The following is a 22,477-nucleotide window of genomic DNA, read 5'->3' on the forward strand; positions in this document are numbered from 1 at the left end:
TGTGATTTACTATGAGTGGTGATTTACTATAGAGGTTGATTTATGGTATGGCTAGGTGGTGAGTTACTATGGGGGGTGATTTATGGTATGGCTGGGGGGGTGATTTACTATAGGGGTTGATTTATGGTATGAGTATGGGCGGGAAATTTACTATGGGGGTGATTTATGCTATTGCTGGGGGGAAGATTTACTCTAGGGGGATGATTTATTGTATGGCTAGGGGTGATTTATGGTATGGCTAAGGGGTGATTTAGTATGAGGGTTGATTTATGGTGTGGATGGGGGGTGTTTTACTATAGGGTGTGATTTATGGTATGGCTAGGTGATGAATTACTATGTGGGGTGATTAATGGTATGGCTTGGTGTGATTTAATATGGGGGTTGATGTATGCTATGGCTGGTGGATCATTTATCGTATGGCTAGGGAGTGATTTACTATGGGGTTGATTTATGGTATGGCTAGGGGATGATTTACTATGGGGGGTGATTTATGGTATGGCTAGGGGGTGATTTACTATAGGGTGATTTATGGTAAGGCTAGGGGCTGATTTACTATGGGGGGTGATTTATGGTATGGCTAGGGGATGATTTACTATAGGGGTGATTTATGTTACTGCTGGGGGGTGATTTACAATGGGGTGATTTATGGTATGGCTGTGGGGTGATTTACTATGGGGGGTGATTTACTATAGAGGTTGATTTATGGTATGGCTAGGGGGCGATTTGCTATGGGGGGTGAATTATGATATGGCTATGGAGTGACTTACTATAGGGTGTGATTTATTGTATGGCTGGGGGTGATTTTTGGTATGGCTGGGGGGGTGATTTACTATGTGGGGTGTTTTATGCTATGGCTAGGGGTGACTTACTATGGGGGGGTGATTTATGGTTTGGCTGGGAGGGTGATTTATTATAGGGGTTTATTTATGCTTTCGCTGGGAGGTTGATTTACTATAGGGGGTGATTTATGATATGACTAGGGGGTGATTTATGGTATGTCTAGGGGGTGATTCACTATGGGGGGTGATTTATAGTATGGCTGGGGCGTAATTTAATATGGGGGGTGATTTATTGTATGTTTGGGGGTGATTTTTGGTATGGCTTGGGGGGTGATTTACTATAGGGGGTGATTTATGGTATGGCTGGGGGTGATTTGTGGTATGGCTGGGGGGTGATTTACTATGGGGTGTGATTTTTAGTATGGCTGGGGCGAAATTTACTATGGGGGGTGATTTATTGTATGGCTGGTGGGTGATTTACTATGCGGGGTGATTTATCGTATGGTTGGGTGGTTATTTATTATGGGGGTAATTTATGGTATGGCTGGGGGGTGATTTACTCTGGGGGTGATTTACTATAGGGGTGATTTATGATATGGCTGGGGGTGATTTACTATAGGGGTAGATTTATTGTATTTATGGTGGGGAGGATTTATTGTATGGCTGGGGGTGATATACTATGGGTTTGATTTATGGCATTGCTGGGGGTGATTTATGATATGGCTGGGGGCAGATTTATGGTATGTCTCGGGGGAGATTTACTATGGGGGTGATTTATGTTATGGCTGGGGGGTGATTTAATATGGGTTTGATTTATGGCATTGCTGTGGGTGATTTATGATATAGCTGGGGGAGATTTATGGTATTGCTCGGGGGGGGTTACTATGGGGGTGATTTATGTTATGGCTGGGGGGTGATTTACTATGGGTTTGATTTATGGCATTGCTGGGGGTGATTTATGATATGGTTGGGGGGAGATTTATGGTATGGCTCGAGGGAGATTTACTATGGGGGGTGATTTATGGTATGGCTGGGGGGTGATTTAATATGGGGGTGATTTACTATAGGGGTGATTTATGATATGGCTGGGGGTGATTTACTATAGGGGTAGATTTATTGTATTTATGGTGGGGGGGGGATTTATTGTATGGCTGGGGGTGATATACTATGGGTTTGATTTATGGCATTGCTGGGGGTGATTTATGATATGGCTGGGGCAGATTTATGGTATGGCTCGGGGGAGATTTACTATGGGGGTGATTTATGTTATGGCTGGGGGGTGATTTAATATGGGTTTGATTTATGACATTGCTGTGGGTGATTTATGATATGGCTGGGGGAGATTTATGGTATGGCTCGGGGAGGGGTTACTATGGGGGTGATTTATGTTATGGCTGGGGGGTGATTTACTATGGGTTTGATTTATGGCATTGCTGGGGGTGATTTATGATATGGCTGGGGGAGATTTATGGTATGGCTCGAGGGAGATTTACTATGGGGGGTGATTTATGGTATGGCTGGGGGGTGATTTACTATTGGGGAATGATTTATGCTATGGCTAGGGGGTAAGTTACTCTGGGGCGTGATTTATGGTATGTCTGAGGGGGTGATTTACTATAGGGGCTGAATTATGGTATGGCTAGGGGGTGATTTACTGTGGGGGGTGATTTGTGCTGTGGCTGGGGGGGTGATTTACTATAGGGGTTTATTTATGCTATGGCTGGAGGGTGATTTACTATAGGGGTTTATTTATGCTATGGCTGGGGGTGATTTACTTTGGGAGGTGATTTATGGTATGGCTAGGGGTGTGATTTACTATACGGGTTTATTTATGCTATGGCTGGGGGGGTGATATACTATAGGGGATGATTTATGGTATGCTGGGGGGTGATTTATGGTATGGCTAGGGGGTGATTTACTATGGGGGGTGAATTATGCTATGGCTGGGGGGGGAATTTACTATAGGGGTTTATTTATTCTATGGCTGGGGGTGATTTTTGGTATGGCTGGGTGTGATTTACTATGGGGGGTGATTTATGCTATGGCTAGGGGGTGACTTACTATGGGGGGTGATTTATGGTATGGCTGGGGAGGTGATTTACTATAGGGGTTTATTTATGGTATGGCTAGGGGGTGATTTACTATGGGGGGTGATTTATGCTATGGCTGGGGGGGGTGATTTACTATAGGGGGTGATTTATGGTATGGCTGGGGGGTGATTTGTGGTATGGCTGGGGGGTTATTTACTATGGGAGGTGATTTATGATATGGTTTGGGGGTTATTTACTATAGGGGTGATTTATGATATGGCGGGGGGTGATTTATTATAGGGATAGATTTATTGTATTTATGGGGGGGGATTTATTGCATGGCTGGGGGAGATTTTTGGTATGGCTTGGGGGCGATTTACTATGGGGGGTGATTTATACTCTGGCTAGGGGGTGACTTACTATGGGGGTTGATTTATGGTATGGCTGGGGGGTGATTTACTATAGGGGTTTATTTATGCTATGGCTTGGGAGGGTGATATACTATAGGGGGTGATTTATGGTATGGCTGGGCGGTGATTTACTATGGGGGGGTGATTTATAGTATGACTGTGGCATAGTTTACTATGGGGGTTGATTTATTGTATGGCTGGGGGTGATTTTTGGTATGGCTAGGGGGTGATTTACTATGTGGGGTGTCTTATGCTCTGGCTAGGGGGTGACTTACTATGGGGGGTGATTTATGGTATGGCTGGGGGGATGATTTACTATAGGGGTTGATTTATGGTATGGCTATGGGGTGATTTACTATGATGGATGATTTATGCTATGGCTGGGGGGGTGATTTACTATAGGGGGTGATTCATGGTATGTCGGGGGGTGATTTATGGTATGGCTAGGGGGTGATTTACTATGGGGGTTGATTTATAGTATGGCTGTGGCGTAATTTAATATGCTCGGTGATTTGTATGGTTGGGGGTGATTTTTGGTATGGCTGGGGAGTGATTTACTATGTGGGGTGTCTTATGCTATGGCTAGGGGATGACTTACTATGGGGAGTGATTTATGGTATGGCTGGGGGGGGTGAGTTACTATAGTGGTTGATTTATGGTATGGCTAAAGGTTGATTTACTATGGGGGTGATTTATGCTTTGGCTGGGAGTGATTTACTATAGGGGTTTATTTATGCTATGGCTGGGGGGTTGATTTACTATAGGGGGTGTTTTATTGTATGGCTGGGGGGTGATTTATGGTATGGCTAGGGGTGATTTACTATGGGGGGTGATTTATAGTATGGCTGGGGCGTAATTAAATATGGGGGGTGATTTATTGTATGACTGGGGGTGATTTTTGGTATGGCTGGGGGGTGATTTACTATGTGGGGTGTCTTATGCTATGGCTAGGGGATGACTTACTATGGGGAGTGATTTATGGTATGGCTGGGGGGGTGATTTACTATAGGGGTTGATTAATGGTATGGCTAGGAGGTGATTTACAATGGGGGATGATTTTGTGCTATGGCTGGTTGGGTGATTCACTATAGGGGTTTATTTATGCTATTTCTGGGGTGATGATAAACTATAGGGGTGATTTATTGTATGGTTGGGGGTAATTTATTGTATGGCTAGGGGGTGATTTACTATAGCGGTGATTTATAGTATGGCTGGGGCGTATCTTAACCGGTTCCCGACCGCCCACTGTAGATAAACGTCGGCGCTTGCCGGGCTCTGTGCAGCGCCGACGTTTAAAAACGGTGGGTGGTCTCGCAGTGCTCAGGACCCCCAGGGTCCTGCAAGTACTGCGATTCCGGTGCAGAGCGTTAGCTCTGACAGGGTACATCATCGGGACCTGATTAGATCAGGTCCCAGTGATGTTAACCCTTTGCTGTCTTCTATATGCTGTGATCTATAGTGATCGCGGCATATAGGAGACAGCAGGAAGAGAGGGGGTCGTCTTACTTACCGCCGAAGACCTCCGTTTCGTTTGAGGACCTGGGGTTGCTATGGCAGCTGGAGGTCACATGACCGCCTCCAGCTCTGCCATATATGGTGTCCTTCCTGTCTGGCTTCAGCCTGTATGTAGCTGATACCAGACAGGAGACTCTGACTGAAACAGTCAGGGAAGATCTCATGTAATGTAATATATGTCTATTACATTACATGAGATCAGTGATCAGAAAAATAAAAATTAATGTCCCATACAGGGACTAAGTAAAAATGTAAAAAAAAGTAAAAAAAAAGTTTTTAAACTATTAAAAAAAAAATAAATCACAAAATAAATAAATAAAATATTAAACCAATAAATCCGTAAATTACTACAATACCAAAAAAAGTACACATATTTGGTATCGCCGCGTCTGAAACAACCCGAGCTATAAAACTGTCACACTAATTAACTCCTGTGCACACCGTAATAAAAATAAATAAAAAACGGAGCAAAAAAATATGCTTTTTCATCATATCGCCAAACAAAAAGTGGAAAAAAATGCGATCAAAAAGCAGAATAGAAATAAAAATGGTACCGCTGAAAACGTCACCTTGTTCCGCAAAAAAAAAGCCGCCATACAGCTCCATCAGCCGAAAAATAAAAAAGTTATAGCGCTCAGAATAAAGCAATGCAAAAAAAATATTTTTTTTTCTATAAAATTGTTTTATTGTGTAAAAGCGCCAAAACATAAAAAAATACAGTAAGTGTAGTATCGCTGTAAACGTACTGACCCGAAGAATAACGCTGCCTGATCACTTTTACCACACGCAGAACGGCATAAAAAAAACCTCAAAAAACAATTCCTGAAGTGTTTGTTTTTGTTAACTTTACCTCCCAAAAAACGGAATAGAAAGCGATCAAAAAATGTCACGTGCCCAAATATGGTTCCAATAAAATTGTCAACTCGTCCCGCAAAAAACAAGCCATCACATGACTCTATCGGCCGAAATATGGAAAAATTATAGCTCTCAAAATATGGTGATGCAAAAACTAGATTTTGCAAAAAAAGCGTATTTTAGTGTGTGACAGCTGTCAGTCATAAAAACCCGATATAAATCTGGTATCTTTGTAATCGCACCGACCCGAAGAATAAAGTAATCTAATCAGTTATATCACACGAGGAACGGCATAAAAAATAAATAAAACAAATATTATTCACCTGCTACTGATTTGTTTATTATGTCTCCCAAAGATCCCAGTAAGGCTCTGCTCACATTTATCCTGTGCTCTGCGCTGAGCACTTACACCAGAGTTTCCGTGTAAATCTCTGAAATACGTGATTCAGCCAGAACCCATGATGGAAGATTCCCTGTAATGAGGCAGATATAGGCCACTGTGGATGCCGTCTAGCCTGGGATCCCACGGTGTCATTTGTTTTAGGCGTGCATAAAAGTGCGGTTGGCCACAGTTTTGTGCACTTCTGAAAAAAAGGACACCACTAAACAGAGGCCAGACGGAGTCCAGAGTAACTCTGCTGCCTCATTACAGTGAATGGATCCCGCAGGGGTTTCATCTGAATTACATCACTTGGAAAATTAGATGGAAACCCCGATGTAAGTGCTCAGCCTAGAGCGCCATATAAATGTTACGTAAAATGTTCCCAATAAAAGCTTCAACTCAGTCCTCAAAAAAAGCTAGTCCCCACTCAGGTCCATCATCTGTTAAAAATATAAGGGACTTCCAAGTTACTGGTAGCAGAAAGGCTCTGGAAAAGCAAAATGGTCCTTGCCCCCCAAAAGAAATTCAGAAAATTTTGTGCTCCCAAATCCAAATGCCTATTCTACAATAATTTGTTCTCCAATTGTCAAATAGCGCTCCTTGCCCCTCAAATCTCACCGTATGGCTAAGTGGTACGATACAGCCACATATGGGGTATTGACACTTTTAGAAGAAATTGTGTGACACATTTCGGCACCATTTTTACCCATTGCCCTGTGTGAAAATGTAAAATCTGAGGGTAAAACATTTTTTTGTGGTAAAAATATAATTATGCTTTTTTCACTGCCCAATGGTATAAATTTAAAAATTAAAAAATGCTCACTACTTCCCTAGATGAATTCCTTGAGAGGTGTAGTTTACAAAATGGGGTCACTTGTGGGGGTTTCTGCTGTTTTGGCATGTCAGGGGCTCTCAAATGTGACATGGTGTCTGCTGCCTATCCCAGCCAACATAGCGCTTCTTTCTCTTCCGAACTCTGCCGTACACCAAAGCAGTGGTTTTCCCCCACATATGGGGTATCGGCGTACTCAGGAGAAATTGTACAACAAATTTCATGGTGCAATTTATCCTGTTACCCTTATGATAATGCAAAATTAGGGAATGAAAAACATTTTTTATGGGAAAAATGTGAAAATTTTATTTTTACGGCTCAATATTATAAACTTCTGTGAAGCAGCTGGGGGTGCAAGGTGCTCACCACACATCTAGATAAGTTCCCTAAGGGGTCTAGTTTCCAAAATGGTGGCACTTGTGTGGGGTTTCCACTGTTTAGGCACATTAGGGGCTCCCCAAATGTGACATGGCGTCCGCTAATTATTCAAACAAATTTTACATTCAAAAAGTCAAATGGCGCTCCTTCCCTTTCAAACCCTGCCATGTGCCCAAACAGTAATTTGCCTCCACATATGGGGTATCAGCGTGTTCAGGAGAAATTGCATAACAAATTTCATGGTGCAATTTATCCTATTACCCTTATGATAATGCAAAATTAAGGGATGAAAAACGGTTTTGTGGGAAAAATGTGAAAATTTTATTTTTACAGCTCAATATTATAAACTTCTGTGAAGCACCTTGGGGTTCAAGGTGCTCACCACACATCTAGATAAGTTCCCTAAGGGGTCTAGTTTCCAAAATGGTGTCACTTGTGGGGGGTTTCCACTGTTTAGGCACATCAGGAGCTCTCCAAACGCAACATGGCATCCGCTAATTATTCAGACAAATTTTACATTCAAAAAGTCAAATGGCGCTCCTTCCCTTCTGAACCCTGCCGTGCGCCCAAACAGTGGTTTTCCCTCACATATGGGGTATCAGCACGCTCAAGAGAAATTGCACAAAAAAATTTGGGGTCCATTTTTTCATGTTACCCCTGTGAAAATAAAAAAATTGGGTCTAAAGTAACATTTTTGTGAAAAAAGTTAAATGTTCATTTTTTTCTTCCACATTCCAAAAATTCCTGTGAAGCACCTGAAGGGTTAATAAAGTTCTTGAATGTGGTTTTGAGCACCTTGAGGGGTGCAGTTTTTAGAATGGTGTCACTTTTGGGTATTTTCTGTCATAAAGACCCCTCATAGTGACTTCAAATATGATGTGGTCCCTAAAAAAATGTTTTTGTAAATTTTGTTGGAAAAATGAGAAATCGCTGGTCAAATTTTAACCCTTATAGCTCCCTAACAAAAAAAAATTTGGGTTCCAAAATTGTGCTGATGTAAAGTAGACATGTGGGAAATGTTATTTATTAACTATTTTGTGTGACATATCTCTCTGATTTAAGGGCATGAAAATTCAAAGTTTGAAAATTGAAAAATTTTCAAAATTTTCACCAAATTTCCGATTTTTTCACAAATAAGCGCAAGTGATATCGAAGAAATTTTACCACTATCATGAAGTACAATATGTCACGAAAAAACAGTCTCAGAATCAGGGGAATACGTTGAAGCGTTCCAGGGTAATTACTTCATAAACTGGCAGTGGTCAGAATTGAAAAAATTGTCCCCGTCACGAAGGCAAAAACAGGCTCTGGCGCGAAGTGGTTAATATGGGGGTGATTTATAGTATGGCTGGGGGTGATTTCTGGTATGGCTGGCGGGTGATTTGCTATAGTGGTGATTTCTGATATGGCTAGGTGGTGACTTACTATGGGGGGTGATTTATGGTATGGCTAGGGGGTGATTTACTATGGGGGGAGATTTTTGCTATGGCTGGGGGGATGATTTACTATAGGGAGTGATTTATGGTATGGCTGGGGGGTGATTTATGGTATGGCTAGGGAGTGATTTACTATGGGGGGTGATTTATAGTATGGCTGGGGCGTAATTTAATATGGGGGGTGATTTGTATGGCTGGGGGTGATTTTTGGCATGACTAGGGTGTGATTTACTATGGGGGGTGATTTATGCTATGGCTAGGGGGTGATTTACTATGGGGGTGATTTATGGTATGGCTGAGGAGGTGATTTACTATAGGGGTTGATTTATGGTATGGCTAGGGGTTGATTTACTATGGGGGGTGATTTATGCTATGGCTGGGGGGGTGATTTACTATAGGGGGTGATTTATGGTATGGCTGGGGGGTGATTTGTGGTATGGCTGGGGGGTTATTTACTATGGGGTGTGATTTATAGTATGGCTGGGGGTGGTTTTTGGTATTGCTGGGGGGTGATTTACCATGGGGGATGATTTATGATATGGTTTGCGGGGTGATTTACTATGGGGGGTGATTTATAGTATGGCTGGGGCGTAATTTAATATGGGGGGTGATTTGTATGGCTGGGGGTGATTTACTATGGGGCGTGATTTATGCTATGGCTAGGGGGTGACAAACTATGGGGGATGATTTATGGTATGGCTCGGGAGGTGATTTACTATAGGGGTTGATTTATGGTATGGCTAGGGGGTGATTTACTATGGGGGGTGATTTATGCTATGGCTGGGGGGTGATTTACTATAGGGGGTGATTTATGGTATGGCTGGGGCGTAATTTACTATGGGTGGTGATTTATTGTATAGCTGGGGGTGATTTTTGGTATGGCTGGGGGGTGATTTACTATGGGGGCTGATTTATGCTATGGCTAGGGGGGTGATTTACTATAGGGGTTTATTTATGCTATGGCTGGGGGGTGATATACTATAGGGGGTGATTTATGGTATGGCTGGCGGTGATTTATGTTATGACTAGGGGGTGATTTACTATGGGAGTTGATTTATAGTATGGCTGTGGCGTAATTTACTATGGGGGGTGATTTATTGTATGGCTGGGGGTGATTTTTGGTATGGCTTGGGGGGGAGTGACTATGTGGGGTGTCTTAAGCTATGGCTAGGGGGTGACTTACTATGGGGGTGATTTATGGTATGGCTTGGCGGTGATTTACTATAGGGGTTGATTTATGGTATGTCTAGGGGGTGATTTACTATGGGGGGTGATTTATGCTATGGCTGGGGAGTTGATTTACTATAGGGGTTTATTTATGCTATGGCTGGGGAGTTGATTTACTATAGGGGGTGATTTATGGTATGGCTAGGGGGTAATTAAATATGGGGGGTGATTTATAGTATGGGTGGGGGTGATTTTTGGTATGGCTGGGGGGTGTTTTACTATGGGGGGTGATTTATGCTATGTCTGGCGGGGTGATTTACTACAGTGGGTGATTTATGGTATGGCTGGGGGTTGATTTATGGTATGGCTAGGGGGTGACTTACTATGGGGGGTGTTTTATAGTATGGCTGGGGTGTAATTAAATATGGGGGGTGATTTGTATGGCTGGGGGTGATTTTTGGCATGGCTGGGGGGTGATTTACTATGGGGGGTGATTTATGCTATGGCTTGGGCGTGACTTACTAAGGGGGGTGATTTGTGGCATGGCTGGGGAGGTGATTTACTATAGGGGTTGATTAATGGTATGGCTAGGGGGTGATTTTCTATGGGGGTGATTTATGGTATGGCTGGAGGGCTGACTTACTATAGGGGTTTATTTATGCTATGGCTGGTGGGGTGATATACTATAGGGGTGATTTATGGTATGGCTGGGGGGTGATTTATGATATGGCTAGGGGGTGATTTACTATGGGGGTGATTTATGGTATGGCTGGGGGGTTATTTACTATGGGGTGTGTTTTATAGTATGGCTGGGGCGTAATTTACTATGGGTGGTGATTTATTGTATAGCTGGGGGTGATTTTTGGTATGGCTGGGGGGTGTTTTACTATGGTGGGTGATTTATGCTATGTCTGGCGGGGTGATTTACTACAGGGGGTGATTTATGGTATGGCTGGGGGTTGATTTATGGTATGGCTAGGGGGTGACTTACTATGGGGGGTGTTTTATAGTATGGCTGGGGTGTAATTAAATATGGGGGGTGATTTGTATGGCTGTAGGTGATTTTTGGCATGGCTGGGGGTGATTTACTATGGGGGGTGATTTATGCTATGGCTTGGGCGTGACTTACTAAGGGGGGTGATTTGTGGCATGGCTGGGGAGGTGATTTACTATAGGGGTTGATTAATGGTATGGCTAGGGGGTGATTTTCTATGGGGGTTATTTATGGTATGGCTGGGGGGGCTGACTTACTATAGGGGTTTATTTATGCTATGGCTGGTGGGGTGATATACTATAGGGGTGATTTATGGTATGGCTGGGGGGTGATTTATGGTATGGCTAGGGGGTGATTTACTATGGGGGGTGATTTATAGTATGGCTAGGGCGTAATTTACTATGGGAGGTGATTTATTGTACGGCTGGGGGTGATTTTTGGTCTGGCCGAGGCTGTGATTTTCTATAGGGGTGATTTATAGTATGGCTGGGGGGGTGATTTACTATAGGAGGTGATTTATGGTATGGCTGGGGGGTGATTTATGGTATGGCTAGGGGGTGATTTACTATGGGGGGTGATTTATAGTTTGGCTGGTGCGTAATTTAATATGGGGGGTGATTTGTATGTCTGGTGGTGATTTTTGGTATGGCTGGGGGTGATTTACTATGAGGGCTGATTTATGCTATGGCTAGGGCGTGACTTACTATGGGGGGTGATTTATGGTATGGCTGGGGAGGTAATTTACTATAGGGGTTGATTTATGGCATGACTAGGGGGTGATTTATGCTATGGCTGGGAGGGGGGATTTTCTATAGGGGTTTATTTATGCTATGGCTGGGGGGGTGATTTATGGTATGGCTGGGGGGTGATTTACTATGGGGTGTGATTTATAGTATGGCTCGGGCGTAATTTACTATGGGTGGTGATTTATTGTATAGCTGGGGGTGATTTTTGGCATGGCTTGGGGGTGATTTACTATGGGGGTTATTTATAGTTTGGCTGTTGCGTAATTTAATATGCGGGGTGATTTGTATGTCTGGTGGTGATTTTTGGTATGGCTGGGGTGATTTACTATGAGGGCTGATTTATGCTATGGCTAGGGGGGGACTTACTATGGGGGGTAATTTATGGTATGGCTGGGGAGGTGATTTACTATAGGTGTTGATTTATGGCATGGCTAGGGGGTGATTTACTATGGGGGGTGATTTATGCTATGGCGGGGGGGGGATTTTCTATAGGGGTTTATTTATGCTATGGCTGGGGGGGTGATTTACTATAGGGGGTGATTTATGGTATGGCTGGGGGGTGATTTACTATGGCGTGTGATTTATAGTATGGCTCGGGCGTAATTTACTATGGGTGGTGATTTATTGTATAGCTGGGGGCGATTTTTGGCATGGCTTGGGGGTGATTTACTATGGGGGGTGATTTATGGTATGGCTAGCGGGTGACTTACTATGGGGGTGATTTATGGTATGGCTGGGGAAGTGATTTACTATAGGGGTTGATTTATGGTATGGCTAGGGGGTGATTTACTATGGGGGGGTGATTTATGTTATGGCTGGGGGGGTGATTTACTATAGGGGTTTATTTATGCTATGGCTGGGGGGATGATATACTATAGCGGGTGATTTATGGTATGGCTAGGGGTGATTAACTATGGGGGGTGATTTATAGTATGGCTGGGGTGATTTTTGGTTTGGCTGGGGGGTGATTTACTATGTGGGGTGTCTTATGCTATGGCTAGGGGGTGACTTACTATGGTGGGTGATTTTTGGTATGGCTGGGGAGGTCCTTTACTATAGGGGTTGATTTATGGTATGGCTATCGGGTGATTTACTATGGGGGGTGACTTATGCTTTGGCTGGGGGGGTGATTTACTATAGGGTTTTATTTATGCTATTGCTGAGGGGATGATTTACTATGGGTGGTGATTTATTGTATAGCTGGGGGTGATTTTTGGCATGGCTTGGGGGTGATTTACTATGGGGGGTGATTTATGGTATGGCTAGCGGGTGACTTACTATGGGGGGTGATTTTTGGTATGGCTGGGGAAGTGATTTACTATAGGGGTTGATTTATGGTATGGCTAGGGGGTGATTTACTATGGGGGGGGTGATTTATGTTATGGCTGGGGGGGTGATTTACTATAGGGGTTTATTTATACTATGGCTGGGGGGATGATATACTATAGCGGGTGATTTATGTTATGGCTGGGGGGTGATTTATGGTATGGCTAGGGGGTGATTTTCTATGGGGGGGTGATTTATGGTATGGCTGGGGAAGTGATTTACTATAGGGGTTGATTTATGGTATGGCTAGGGGGTGATTTACTATGGGGGGGTGATTTATGTTATGGCTGGGGGGGTGATTTACTTTAGGGGTTTATTTATACTATGGCTGGGGGGATGATATACTATAGCGGGTGATTTATGTTATGGCTGGGGGGTGATTTATGGTATGGCTAGGGGGTGATTTTCTATGGGGGGTGATTTATAGTATGGCTGGGGGTGATTTTTGGTATGGCTGGGGGTGATTTACTATGTGGGGTGTCTTATGCTGTGGCTAGGGGGTGACTTACTATGGGGGGTGATTTTTGGTATGGCTGGGGAGGTCCTTTACTATAGGGGTTGATTTATGGTATGGCTAGGGGGTGATTTACTATGGGGGGTGATTTATAGTATGGCTGGGGCGTAATTTAATATGGGGGTGATTTGTATGGCTGGGGTGATTTTTGGTATGGCTGGGGGTTGATTTACTATGGGTCGTGATTTATGCTATGGCTAGGGGGTGACTTACCATGGGGAGTGATTTATGGTATGGCTGGGAGTGATTTACTATAGGAGTTTATTTATGCTATGGCTGGGGGGTTGATTTACTATAGGGGGTGATTTATTGTATGGCTGGGGGGTGATTTATGGTATGGCTGGGGGGTGATTTATGGTATGGCTAGGGGGTGATTTACTATGGGGGGTGATTTATAGTATGGCTGGGGCGTAATTAAATATGGGGGGTGATTTATTGTATGGCTGGGGGTGATTTATGGTATGGCTGGGGGGTGATTTACTATGGGGTGTGATTTATAGTATGGCTCGGGCGTAATTTACTATGGGTGGTGATTTATTGTATAGCTGGGGGTGATTTTTGGCATGGCTTGGGGGTGATTTACTATGGGGGTTATTTATAGTTTGGCTGTTGCGTAATTTAATATGGGGGGTGATTTGTATGTCTGGTGGTGATTTTTGGTATGGCTGGGGTGATTTACTATGAGGGCTGATTTATGCTATGGCTAGGGGGGGACTTACTATGGGGGGTAATTTATGGTATGGCTGGGGAGGTGATTTACTATAGGTGTTGATTTATGGCATGGCTAGGGGGTGATTTACTATGGGGGGTGATTTATGCTATGGCGGGGGGGGGGATTTTCTATAGGGGTTTATTTATGCTATGGCTGGGGGGGTGATTTACTATAGGGGGTGATTTATGGTATGGCTGGGGGGTGATTTACTATGGCGTGTGATTTATAGTATGGCTCGGGCGTAATTTACTATGGGTGGTGATTTATTGTATAGCTGGGGGCGATTTTTGGCATGGCTTGGGGGTGATTTACTATGGGGGGTGATTTATGGTATGGCTAGCGGGTGACTTACTATGGGGGTGATTTATGGTATGGCTGGGGAAGTGATTTACTATAGGGGTTGATTTATGGTATGGCTAGGGGGTGATTTACTATGGGGGGGTGATTTATGTTATGGCTGGGGGGGTGATTTACTATAGGGGTTTATTTATGCTATGGCTGGGGGGATGATATACTATAGCGGGTGATTTATGGTATGGCTAGGGGTGATTAACTATGGGGGGTGATTTATAGTATGGCTGGGGTGATTTTTGGTTTGGCTGGGGGGTGATTTACTATGTGGGGTGTCTTATGCTATGGCTAGGGGGTGACTTACTATGGTGGGTGATTTTTGGTATGGCTGGGGAGGTCCTTTACTATAGGGGTTGATTTATGGTATGGCTATCGGGTGATTTACTATGGGGGGTGACTTATGCTTTGGCTGGGGGGGTGATTTACTATAGGGTTTTATTTATGCTATTGCTGAGGGGATGATTTACTATGGGTGGTGATTTATTGTATAGCTGGGGGTGATTTTTGGCATGGCTTGGGGGTGATTTACTATGGGGGGTGATTTATGGTATGGCTAGCGGGTGACTTACTATGGGGGGGTGATTTTTGGTATGGCTGGGGAAGTGATTTACTATAGGGGTTGATTTATGGTATGGCTAGGGGGTGATTTACTATGGGGGGGGGTGATTTATGTTATGGCTGGGGGGGTGATTTACTATAGGGGTTTATTTATACTATGGCTGGGGGGATGATATACTATAGCGGGTGATTTATGTTATGGCTGGGGGGTGATTTATGGTATGGCTAGGGGGTGATTTTCTATGGGGGGGTGATTTATGGTATGGCTGGGGAAGTGATTTACTATAGGGGTTGATTTATGGTATGGCTAGGGGGTGATTTACTATGGGGGGGTGATTTATGTTATGGCTGGGGGGGTGATTTACTATAGGGGTTTATTTATACTATGGCTGGGGGGATGATATACTATAGCGGGTGATTTATGTTATGGCTGGGGGGTGATTTATGGTATGGCTAGGGGGTGATTTTCTATGGGGGGTGATTTATAGTATGGCTGGGGGTGATTTTTGGTATGGCTGGGGGTGATTTACTATGTGGGGTGTCTTATGCTGTGGCTAGGGGGTGACTTACTATGGGGGGTGATTTTTGGTATGGCTGGGGAGGTCCTTTACTATAGGGGTTGATTTATGGTATGGCTAGGGGGTGATTTACTATGGGGGGTGATTTATAGTATGGCTGGGGCGTAATTTAATATGGGGGTGATTTGTATGGCTGGGGTGATTTTTGGTATGGCTGGGGGTTGATTTACTATGGGTCGTGATTTATGCTATGGCTAGGGGGTGACTTACCATGGGGAGTGATTTATGGTATGGCTGGGAGTGATTTACTATAGGAGTTTATTTATGCTATGGCTGGGGGGTTGATTTACTATAGGGGGTGATTTATTGTATGGCTGGGGGGTGATTTATGGTATGGCTGGGGGGTGATTTATGGTATGGCTAGGGGGTGATTTACTATGGGGGGTGATTTATAGTATGGCTGGGGCGTAATTAAATATGGGGGGTGATTTATTGTATGGCTGGGGGTGATTTTTGGTATGGCTGGGGGGTGATTTACTGTGTGGGGTGTCTTATGCTATGGCTAGGGGATGACTTACTATGGGGAGTGATTTATGGTATGGCTGGGGGGGTGATTTACTATAGGGGTTGATTTATGGTATGGCTATCGGGTGATTTACTATGGGGGGTGACTTATGCTTTGGCTGGGGGGGTGATTTACTATAGGGGTTGATTTATGGTATGGCTAGGAGGTGATTTACAATGGGGGATGATTTTGTGCTATGGCTGGTTGGGTGATTCACTATAGGGGTTTATTTATGCTATTTCTGGGGGGATGATAAACTATTGGGGTGATTTATGGTATGGCTTGGGGTAATTTATTGTATGGCTAGGGGGTGATTTACTATGGGGGTGATTTATAGTATGGCTGGGGTGTAACTTAATATGGGGGGTGATTTATAGTATGGCTGGGGGTAATTTCTGGTATGGCTGGCGGGTGATTTGCTATAGTGGTGATTTCTGATATGGCTAGGTGGTGACTTACTATGGGGGGTGATTTATGGTATGGCTGAAGGGGTGATTTACTTTAGGAGTTGATTTATGGTATGGCTAGGGGGTGATTTACTATGGGGGGTCATTTTTGCTATGGCTGGGGGGATGATTTACTATAGGGAGTGATTTATGGTATGGCTGGGGGGTGATTTATAGTATGGCTAGGGGGTGATTTACTATGGGGGGTGATTTATAGTATGGCTGGGGTGTAATTTAATATGGGGGTGATTTGTATGGCTGGGGGTGATTTTTGGTATGGCTGGGTGTGATTTACTATGGGGGGTGATTTATGCTATGGCAGGGGGTGACTTACTATGGGGGGTGATTTATGGTATGGCTGAGGAGGTGATTTACTATAGGGGTTGATTTATGGTATGGCTAGGGGTTGATTTACTATGGGGGATGATTTATGCTATGGCTGGGGGGGTGATTTACTATAGGGGGTGACTTATGGTATGGCTGGGGGTGATTTGTGGTATGGCTGGGAGGTTATTTACTATGGGGTGTGATTTATAGTATGGCTGGGGCATAATTTACTATGGGTGGTGATTTATTGTATAGCTGGGGGTGATTTTTGGTATGGCTGGGGGGTGATTTACCATGGGGGGTGATTTATGATATGGTTTGCGGAGTGATTTACGGTATGGCTTGGGGGGGTGATTTACCATGGGGGGTGATTTATGATATGGTTTGCGGGGTAATTTACTATGGGGGGGTGATTTATAGTTTGGCTGGGGCGTAATTTAATATGGGGGGTGATTTGTATGGCTGGGGGTGATTTTTGGTATGGCTGGGTGTGATTTACTATGGGGCGTGATTTATGCTATGGCTAGGGGGTGACAAACTATGGGGGGTGATTTATGGTATGGCTCGGGAGGTGATTTACTATAGGGGTTGATTTATGGTATGGCTAAGGGGTGATTTACTATGGGGGGTGATTTATGGTATGGCTGGGGGGGTGATTTACTATAAGGGGTGATTTATGGTATGGCTGGGGGGTTATTTACTATGGGGTGTGTTTTATAGTATGGCTGGGGCGTAATTTACTATGGGTGGTGATTTATTGTATAGCTGGGGGTGATTTTTGGTATGGCTGGGGGGTGATTTACTAAGGGGGCTGATTTATGCTATGGCTAGGGGGGTGATTTACTATAGGGGTTTATTTATGCTATGGCTGGGGGGGTGATATACTATAGGGGGTGATTTATGGTATGGCTGGCGGTGATTTATGGTATGGCTAGAGGGTGATTTACTATGGGGGGTGATTTATAGTAAGGCTGTGGCGTAATTTACTATAGGGGGTGATTTATTGTATGGCTGGGGGTGATTTTTGGTATGGCTTGGGGGGGATTGACTATGTGGGGTGTCTTAAGCTATGGCTTGGGGGTGACTTACTATGGGGGTGATTTATGGTATGGCTGGGCGGTGATTTACTATAGGGGTTGATTTATGGTATGGCTAGGGGGTGATTTACTATGGGGGTGATTTATGCTATGGCTGGGGGGGTGATTTACTATAGGGGTTTATTTATACTATGGCTGGTGGGATGATATACTATAGCGGGTGATTTATGGTATGGCTAGGGGGTGATTTTCTATGGGGGGTGATTTATAGTATGGCTGGGGGTGATTTTTGGTATGGCTGGGGGGTGATTTACTATGTGGGGTGGCTTATGCTGTGGCTAGGGGGTGACTTACTATGGAGGGTGATTTTTGGTATGGCTGGAGAGGTCCTTTACTATAGGGGTTGATTTATGGTATGGCTGGGGGGTTATTTACTATGGGGTGTGTTTTATAGTATGGCTGGGGCGTAATTTACTATGGGTGGTGATTTATTGTATAGCTGGGGGTGATTTTTGGTATGGCTGGGGGGTGATTTACTATGGGGGCTGATTTATGCTATGGCTAGGGGGGTGATTTACTATAGGGGTTCATTTATGCTATGGCTGGGGGGGTGATATACTATAAGGGGTGATTTATGGTATGGCTGGCAGTGATTTATGGTATGGCTAGGGGGTGATTTACTATGGGGGGTGATTTATAGTAAGGCTGTGGCGTAATTTACTATGGGGGGTGATTTATTGTATGGCTGGGAGTGATTTTTGGTATGGCTTGGGGGGGATTTACTATGTGGGGTGTCTTATGCTGTGGCTAGGGGGTGATTTACTATAGGGGGGTGATTTGTGGTATGACTAAGGGGTGATTTACTTTGGGGGTGATTTATGGTATGGCTAGGGGGTGATTTACTATGGGGGGTGATTTATAGTATGGCTGGGGCGTAATTTAATATGGGGGTGATTTGTATGGCTGGGGTGATTTTTGGTATGGCTGGGGGTTGATTTACTATGGGTCGTGATTTATGCTATGGCTAGGGGGTGACTTACCATGGGGAGTGATTTATGGTATGGCTGGGAGTGATTTACTACAGGAGTTTATTTATGCTATGGCTGGGGGGTTGATTTACTATAGGGGGTGATTTATTGTATGGCTGGGGGGTGATTTATGGTATGGCTAGGAGGTGATTTACTATGGGGGGTGATTTATAGTATGGCTGGGGCGTAATTAAATATGGGGGGTGATTTATTGTATGGCTGGGGGGTGATTTACTATGTGGGGTGTCTTATGCTATGGCTAGGGGATGACTTACTATGAGGAGTGATTTATGGTATGGCTGGGGGGGTGATTTACTATAGGGGTTGATTAATGGTATGGCTAGGAGGTGATTTACAATGGGGGATGATTTTGTGCTATGGCTGGTTGGGTGATTCACTATAGGGGTTTATTTATGCTATTTCTGGGGGGATGATAAACTATTGGGGTGATTTATGGTATGGCTGGGGTAATTTATTGTATGGCTAGGGGGTGATTTACTATGGGGGTGATTTATAGTATGGCTGGGGTGTAACTTAATATGGGGGGTGATTTATAGTAAGGCTGGGGGTGATTTCTGATATGGCTGGCGGGTGATTTGCTATAGTGGTGATTTCTGATATGGCTAGGTGGTGACTTACTATGGGGGGTGATTTATGGTATGGCTGAAGGGGTGATTTACTTTAGCAGTTGATTTATGGTATGGCTAGGGGGTGATTTACTATGGGGGGTCATTTTTGCAATGGCTGGGGGGATGATTTACTATATGGAGTGATTTATGGTATGGCTGGGGGGTGATTTATAGTATGGCTAGGGGGTGATTTATTATGGGGGGTGATTTATAGTATAGCTGGGGCGTAATTTAATATGGGGGGTGATTTGTATGGCTGGGGGTGATTTTTGGTATGGCTGGGTGTGATTTACTATGGGGGGTGATTTATGCTATGGCTAGGGGTGACTTACTATGGGGGGTGAGTTATGGTATGGCTGAGGAGGTGATTTACTATAGGGGTTGATTTATGGTATGGCTAGGGGTTGATTTACTATGGGGGGGTGATTTATGCTATGGCTGGGGGGGTGATTTACTATAGGGGGTGATTTATGGTATGGCTGGGGGTGATTTGTGGTATGGCTGGGGGGTTATTTACCATGGGGTGTGATTTATAGTATGGCTGGGGCATAATTTACTATGGGTGGTGATTTATTGTATAGCTGGGGGTGATTTTTGGTATGGCTGGGGGGTGATTTACCATGGGGGGTGATTTATGATATGGTTTGCGGGGTGATTTACTATGGGGGGTGATTTATAGTATGGCTGGGGCGTAATTTAATATGGGGTGTGATTTGTATGGCTGGGGGTGATTTTTGCTATGGCTGGGTGTGATTTACTATGGGGCGTGATTTATGCTATGGCTAGGGGGTGACAAACTATGGGGGGTGATTTATGGTATAGCTGAAGGGGTGATTTACTTTAGGAGTTGATTTATGGTATGGCTAGGGGGTGATTTACTGTGGGGGGTGATTTATGCTATGGCTGGGGGGGTGATTTACTATAGGGGGTGATTTATGGTATGGCTGGGGGTTATTTACTATGGGGTGTGTTTTATAGTATGGCTGGGGCGTAATTTACTATGGGTGGTGATTTATTGTATAGCTGGGGGTGATTTTTGGTATGGCTGGGGGGTGATTTACTATGGGGGCTGATTTATGCTATGGCTGGGGGGGTGATTTACTATAGGGGTTTATTTATGCTATGGCTGGGGGGGTGATTTACTATAGGGGTGATTTATGGTTTGGCTGGGGGGTGATTTACTATGGGGGCTGATTTATGCTATGTCTGGGGGGGTGATTTACTATAGGGGTTTATTTATGCTATGGCTGGGGGGGTGATATACTATAGGGGGTGATTTATGGTATGGCTGGCGGTGATTTATGGTATGGCTAGGGGGTGATTTACTATGGGGGGTGATTTATAGTAAGGCTGTGGCGTAATTTACTATGGGGGTGATTTATTGTATGGCTGGGGGTGATTTTTGGTATGGCTTGGGGGGGATTGACTATGTGGGGTGTCTTAAGCTATGGCTTGGGGGTGACTTACTATGGGGGTGATTTATGGTATGGCTGGGCGGTGATTTACTATAGGGGTTGATTTATGGTATGGCTAGGGGGTGATTTACTATGGGGGGTGATTTATGCTATGGCTGGGGGGGTGATTTACTATAGGGGTTTATTTATGCTATGGCTGGGGGTTTGATTTACTATAGGGGGTGATTTATGGTATGGCTGGGGTGTGATTTATGGTATGGCTAGGGGGTAATTTATTATGGGGGGTGATTTATAGTATGGCTGGGGCGTAATTAAATATGGGGGGTGATTTATTGTATGGCTGGGGGTGATTTTTGATATGGCTGGGGGGTGTTTTACTATGGGGGGGTGATTTATGCTATGTCTGGGGGGGTGATTTACTACAGTGGGTGATTTATGGTATGACTGGGGGTTGATTTATCGTATGGCTAGGGGTGACTTACTATGGGGGTGTTTTATAGTATGGCTTGGGTGTAATTAAATATGGGGGGTGATTTGTATGGCTGGGGGTGATTTTTGGTATGGCTGGGGGGTGATTTACTATAGGGGTTGATTTATGGTATGGCTAGGGGGTGATTTACTATGGGGGTGATTTATGGTATGGCTGGGGGGTCTGACTTACTATAGGGGTTTATTTATGCTATGGATGGTGGGGTGATATACTATAGGGGTTGATTTATGGTATGGCTGGGGGGTGATTTATGGTATGGCTAGGGGGTGATTTACTATGGGGGGTGATTTATAGTATGGCTGGGGGTGATTTACTATGTGGGGTGTCTTATGCTGTGGCTTGGGGGTGACTTACTATGGGGGGTGATTTTTGGTATGGCTGGGGAGGTCCTTTACTATAGGGGTTGATTTATGGTATGGCTAGGGGGTGATTTACTATGGGGGGTGATTTATAGTATGGCTGGGGCGTAATTTAATATGGGGGTGATTTGTATCGCTGGGGTGATTTTTGGTATGGCTGGGGGTTGATTTACTATGGGTCGTGATTTATGCTATGGGTAGGGGGTGACTTACCATGGGGAGTGATTTATGGTATGGCTGGGAGTGATTTACTATAGGAGTTTATTTATGCTATGGCTGGGGGGTTGATTTACTATAGGGGGTGATTTATTGTATGGCTGGGGGGTGATTTATGGTATGGCTAGGGGGTGATTTACTATGGGGGGTGATTTATAGTATGGCTGGGGCGTAATTAAATATGGGGGGTGATTTATTGTATGGCTGGGGGTGATTTTTGGTATGGCTGGGGGGTGATTTACTATGTGGGGTGTCTTATGCTATGGCTAGGGGATGACTTACTATGGGGAGTGATTTATGGTATGGCTGGGGGGGTGATTTACTATAGGGGTTGATTAATGGTATGGCTAGGAGGTGATTTACAATGGGGGATGATTTTGTGCTATGGCTGGTTGGGTGATTCACTATAGGGGTTTATTTATGCTATTTCTGGGGGGATGATAAACTATTGGGGTGATTTAT

This window comes from Phyllobates terribilis, unplaced genomic scaffold (genome assembly GCF_046119375.1).
Source record: "Phyllobates terribilis strain yellow unplaced genomic scaffold, ASM4611937v1 Scaffold_9__5_contigs__length_417890890, whole genome shotgun sequence".
NCBI lineage: Eukaryota > Metazoa > Chordata > Amphibia > Anura > Dendrobatidae > Phyllobates > Phyllobates terribilis.